Genomic DNA, 6,334 nt, shown 5'->3' with positions numbered 1-6,334 from the left:
CATGTGCTGAGGAAGGACAGAGCAAGCGACTGTGCTGTGGCCCTCGGGTGGGCACCTGAAGGAAGGAGGAAGAGAGGACGCCCAAAAACAACTTGGAGGCGAATGGTGGAAGAGGAGAGAAACCGAGCAGGCTGGAACTCGTGGGACATAGCACGGCAGGCAGCTGCAAACCGGACCCAGTGGAGGAGTGACGTCCAAGCCTTGTGCGCCTTATGGCGCGGAGAGAACTGAACTGAACTGAACATGTCCGGGTTACTTCTGACTCTTCCGCTTGTCTGCCTTGTTGGATACGGAACGTATGGACGGTACGGTAATCGTAAACTGCGGCTATTATACATACGAATTACGAAATGTAAACAGACGGTGTTCAGTGTTGCCATATGACTTGGGAGAAAATTTCTTCTAAAATAAAGTTCTAGATTTCTCATTCACCAAATTTCTGTATCAAGAAAAATCGTATATCATTGAAAGATAATTAAAGGCATACCGTACTGTACTGAGTAATGTGAGTATTACGGCTGTTCCTCCACAAACTGCTCGTGCGGCGTGCGCGGCAGCGCGACGTAGAATTGATGGCCAGGACACATGCGCAAAGAGAATCAATTTTCATTACATTGCGCCAACTGTGCACAGCAATAGCTTGAAAAAAAGTGAAAATGCGCAAGAAAATTCACCAAAAACACACATCATCCTGAGTGTGGCTGGTAAATGAGTTTGTGGCTTGTAAATAGTTTTTCATTACTCAGCCGCAGCGTAAATGGCTTTTCATTAGAAATTATCCGGGGACGCATCTTAAAATTACCCGGCGTCATCGGCGACGCTTAGTGCTTAAAAACCCATATATTGCGACGCTGAATCCACCGACTGCACCCTAGATCATGCTTCTTAGTTCTGAAGAGCTCTAACTTTTGAAGAGATGCCAATACAATTGATCTCAAAGGCCAAAATTAACAGCCTGGCCATAACACATAACTTATAAGTCCACTGTCCACACAACATTTTTTAATTCAGAGGCCTAATCCCTACTCCTTATTATTAATTGGCTAATTTGGCTAATCCCACAGGCACAGCCCACTGCTAGTATGGAATATATCTACTTGGCAAGCCGCGACTGAATTTTTCGAGCCGTGGTTTTATGGATTTGCCAGCCGTGATTCCATTTTATCAAACAAAAATTTATGACATTCGAGCCGCGAGATTTCATACCTACTGAAATTATATGATATTAGAGCCGCGATATTTCAGACAAAAATAGGACTTTTCCAGACTAAATTAGAGCCGCGATATTTCAGACAAAAATAGGACTTTTTCAGACTAGGCCCACTGGCCACTGACGCATGTGGAAGCTTGCTATAGCTTCTGTACAGAGCAAAGATTAAATTTAGTCCATAGTCGCACAGTGTAATTTCAACCTGTATAAAATAATTTATTTCAATTTACAATACAACTTAGTGAACTCACCGGCAATGCTCGTTGTGGTCTCCAGCTTCAACGAAAATGGCGAAACTATCAGGAGTCACTCAGGACAAATACAGAACAGCTTCTGATTTTAAGAAACAATTCCAAACCGCGGATACTGAGTCCAGAAATTGTATCTGATCAAACCAGGTTAGCCAGAAGGCTTAAATAACGGCCAAGTCCCCGGACAAAAAAAAAAAATAGTTCGAAAGTCAATCTATTCTAGTATATGTGCAATTTACTAAAATTTGATAAGGAAGTACCGTTGGGAGCACAGCCGTGCACCACCAATTTGGCCATTTGGGTGACACTTAAAAGCTGAAGACGCCGAAGACGCCGAATTCGCTGAAGTGGCGAACGATTGATCGATGGAACGCCGCGGCTGAACGAATTCCGCGAATTTGCCAAGAAGTAAAGTAACGTTTTTCATTATCATATATTGAAAAACTAAGCACTCAAACTACGCATATCTCCTTTTTGTGTTCTACAAATCAAAAAAATTAAAAAATCTGACAAATAACATATGCTTAAAACGGCACTATACTCATGTTCATACAATTAAACTCATTGCCTTTTCTTGGTTTGAACAGTCGAATCTTACGACTATGAAAGCATCTTATATAAACAAGGCTGAAATCAATCAATCATATTTTAATTTAAACCACCACACAGCACTATCACTATCAGTAAAACTCCGCACTCGACCACAACATTCAACGCTCGCCAGAAATGCTTAGCGCGAAACGACCTCGTACGGTTTAACTACTTCTACGCTTATATCTCAGAAAATATTCAAACCAGAGAGTGCGGAGTGATGAAATAACGTGAATCAATTACTTATTCACTGTAAATAATCACACCGCACTCGACCACAACATTTAGCACTCGCCAATAGTGCTTAGCGCAAAACGACCTCTTACGGTTTAACTACTTCAACGCTTATATCTCAGAAAATAATCAACCCAGAGAGTGCGGAGTGATTATTTACAGTGAATAAGTAATTGATTCACGTTATTTCATCACTCCGCACTCTCTGGGTTGAATATTTTCTGAGATATAAGCGTTGAAGTAGTTAAACCGTAAGAGGACGTTTTGCCCTAAGCACTATTGGCGAGTGCTAAATGTTGTGGTCGAGTGCGGAGTGATTATTTACAGTGAATAAGTGATTAATTCACGTTATTTCATCATTCCGCACTCTCTGGGTTGAATATTTTCTGAGATATAAGCGTTGAAGTAGTTAAACCGTAAGAGAACCTTTTGCCCTAAGCACTATTGGCGAGTGCTAAATGTTGTGGTCGAGTGCGGAGTGATTATTCACAGTGAATAAGTAATTGATTCACCTTATTTCATCACACCGAACTCTTTAGGTTGAAAAATCTCTGAGATATCAGCGTTGAACCTGGGAAACATGAAGTGATCGTCAGGTTTCTCTTGAAATGAAAGGTGATTAATCGTTTAACATGTTTAAACAGAGAACGGGTATATCTGCCTCAAACGCTATGGTTCAAGATTTTCGTTTCTTTTGACACCATTATTATATATATTATTGGTGATATGCTATTGCAGTGTCTGCTTCTAAAATTACGGAATCGCCCGATTCTCCGCCGCATTCGATCGATCCATTATTCGCCACATGTTCCGCACTTCAGCGTCTTCAGCTTCAGCGTCGGAGAAAGTCAGTTGCGTTTGCCGTGGTAGCACGTGTGTGAATTGCGATCTCTAAACGTCTAAAGTGACCGGTAAATTTGTGACTCAAAGTTTCTTATAAGTATTCAAAACCTTAATTATTTGATTTGTTTACTCATTAACTTTAACCCGACTGGCTTTCTCCCTCAGAGGTTTGCCGGTCCGCCTTGTTATTTTTATTTTTTCTTTATTTTTATTTTGTTCATTTATTTATTTATTTATTTATTTTTTCTTTTTTCTTGCTCTTCTACTTTATTTAGTTTTTGTCTTGCTATTTTTTTTGTTTGTTTGTTTTCTAACTTCTATTTTGTCTGTTCCACATGGATGATCTTAGGCTAGTTGCCTTACGGGGTCTGGTTTTGGCCCACCTGTGGTGCTTGGAGCAGCAGGGGCTTGTGTTGGGGTCCTCAGGGAAGCATCTTCTGATGGCTTGGTGGTGGAGGAGTCAGTGTCAGACCATAGTGACAAACCAGAGATTTTTTAGAATCAGTTCATTTTTAACTTCCTCATTTACCTAAGATTTAAACCAATTTCTCATGTATGATAAGGCTGGTATCCAGGATACTTTACTGTTCTACTTATGGGACTCAAAAATGAACTTGAGGGAGAGTCTAAAAAACTCTCTGCTTTGCCACTATGTGTCAGACTGTGAGAGCCTTGTTGAAGCAACTCCTGTAGAGTCAATGGCTGTTAAGCTTGGGCAAAAACGCAGAGAGAGAGAGACAAATGGCTCAAGCGAGAGCATTGGTGGCTAGTATGGAATATATCTACTTGGCGAGCCGCGACTGAATTTTTCGAGCCGTGGTTTTATGGATTTGCCAGCCGTGATTCCATTTCCACGAGCCGTNTCTGACAGATTCAAGGTCAGCTCTGCAGCTTTTATCCAACTCATCTGGGCACTCGTATCGCACAATTATCTTTGAGATACAGAAGTTGATGCTGGTGAAGGGACTTGACAGGGTGGTGCTTTGCTGGGTCAGAGGCCACAGTGGTATTCATGGAAATGAGGTCGCAGACAGAGTAGCAAATTTGGCACACTCAAACAACCGCTCAGCAAGATCTCAGCTGTGTTTCGAGGAGTGGATCTGTTCCTTGAAGTCTCTCACAGTACAAGAATGGACACGCCAATGGGCTGCTGATGTGCAAGAAACAGGCAAGGGGACCTTTTGAAGAAGTTTGGGACATGAAATAGCCTCTGTTGACTATGGAGTGCTGCCACGCTCAGTTGAGAGCGCTGTGTCTTGCCTGCGCCTGGGACATGCTGGTGTCTGTGCTCATTTGGCGAGATTCAACTTGGCCAATTCAAGTAACTGTTCAGTATGCAACGTGGAGGACACAATTGAGCATTTCATTCTACACTGCACACAATTCTCCAACCAACGAAGGGATTTCCGCTCAATAATAGAAGGCCTTTCACTTCAGTGGGATCTTTCCTCAGCTCTCGGCGGTGGAGACGCCCCAATGAGGAGACGCACTGCTGCCCTCCGTCATCTGGGTCAATATTTGCACAGATGCAATATGGTGACCAGGCTATGAAGTTCCTCAAAGTCTAATTACTACGGTATTTTTCTTTTTCTCCTCACTATTTACTGCCACACTGGTTGGTGGAAGTGCTGAAAGAGAAATACAAAGTGAAAACAACAAGTGAAGTGGAGTGATCAAAATCTGAGTTGTGCTCAGGCTGGGAGGTGTGCTACCTGCATACCCGAAGTCTTCAAATAAAATTAAAAAAAAAAAGCTTCAGCGTCTTCAGCTTTTAAGTGTGACCCCCACCAATTTTGTGCACCAATAAGCCCTGAATCGGATCGAACGCCATGGGTCTTTCCTAATTGGGGCGTGGGGGTTCTGTTCTAACCGTTGAGGACTTGAGGCAAGAGGTTCTTTGTGCTGAGCTCCCGTGGGCGTGACGGTAGCCGGCTTCGGCCGGCTGCTCCGTCATCTTTCTGGAACCATCTTTCTCGAACTTTAAAATGCCTTGCTGTCCCGCTCCGAGGCGTTGAGCCGGCGGATGCCATGGTACGACCAGCTAAAGTGAAGTTTAACTCCTGAACACCTATAAATGCTCCCGACATCTACTGCCAAATTTCGTTACAAAGATTTTAAGATGCCTCCATGTGTGGTTAGTACCCCTGGGTTCGTGGTTAGTGCCCCCAGGTGAGTGGTTGGTGCCCCCAGGTGAGTGGTTAGTGCCCCCAGGTGAGTTGTGTGGGACTCTCTGCCCTGGAGTGGGGCTCTCTGCCCTGGAGTGGGGCTCTCTGCCCTGGAGTGGGGCCCTCTGCCCTGGTGTGGGACTCTCCACACCGGTGTGGTCTCCACTTTGGCGGCCCCATTCTGTAGTCATTCAGCCTTCGAGAAACATTGGACAACTCTTCAGAACACCTAAATTCCTATCTGAAAATAATGTTCCTTAAATTTTTTATAAACTGTCCTGTCATGGGGCCACAGGCACATTGAACTAGTCTTCAGAGGCTCCCATAAACTTTGATTAAAGAAGAAGATTTGGGGCATGGTGAGGGTGACTCTGAGAAAAAGAATTTCAGGGTCAGGCCTTTGCAACGGCCATCAGCCATGCATCACATTTTCATTTGTTAGTAAGAAGAAGAAAGGGAGACCAAGCCAGGTGGAAGCGACATTAAAGAGAAGAGGCTAGAAGAGGTGTGAAAGTTTGTGTTAAGGGTGAGAAGTAATCAAGGGGAAGAGAAGTTCAAGGGGAAATTAGTGATGGATGGATTTTTTGTTAGCCACGTGTTTTGCTTCCGACTGGTTCTTCACCAATTCTGTGTAACTATTTACTACGGAGTCCCAACTCCCGAGTGATGGTCTGTTCTTTGCTGTGAGTCTGTGACCCTATGGCCTATGAGAGGTGCACGACGCAAAAATCACTTCAAATCAAGATATACCTCACCTTCTTCATACGTAATATACGAAGCAATGCTCTGTCCTCTGTGGTCTGTGCTCTTCCGTTTGACTAATGTGCTCTTGCTCTTGCGTTGTGCTCTTCCGTAATGACTAATGAAGACAGTCATAGTGGTAAAACAGCGAGTTTTTTAGACTCTCCCTCAAGTTCATTTTTGAGTCCTATAAGTAGACCAGTAAAGTATCTGGATACCAGAACCATCATTCATAACAAATTGGTTTAAATCTTAGGTAAATGAAGAAATTAAAAATGAACTGATTCTAGAAAATCTTT

General features: G+C 43.2%; 1 protein-coding gene across 3 annotated transcripts in view; it reads right to left on the bottom strand.

Moving 5' to 3' along the window:
- Positions 1 to 2,067, bottom strand: part of LOC108678775 (zinc finger protein 888) — a 13,650-nt gene extending 11,583 nt beyond the window's left edge. For all 3 annotated transcript variants that reach the window (XM_018167246.2, XM_047885532.1, XM_047885531.1), the window contains exon 1: positions 1,462 to 2,067. The gene's annotated coding sequence lies outside the window, so the exon portion shown is untranslated. The remainder of the gene's footprint in view (positions 1 to 1,461) is intronic.
- Positions 2,068 to 6,334: the final 4,267 nt, after the last annotated feature.

Source organism: Hyalella azteca, unplaced genomic scaffold, assembly GCF_000764305.2.
Source record: "Hyalella azteca isolate HAZT.00-mixed unplaced genomic scaffold, Hazt_2.0.2 contig2323, whole genome shotgun sequence".
NCBI classification, from domain to species: domain Eukaryota; kingdom Metazoa; phylum Arthropoda; class Malacostraca; order Amphipoda; family Hyalellidae; genus Hyalella; species Hyalella azteca.
The sequence above is the reverse complement of the archived record's forward strand: the minus strand, read 5'-3'. Positions and strand labels throughout refer to the sequence as shown.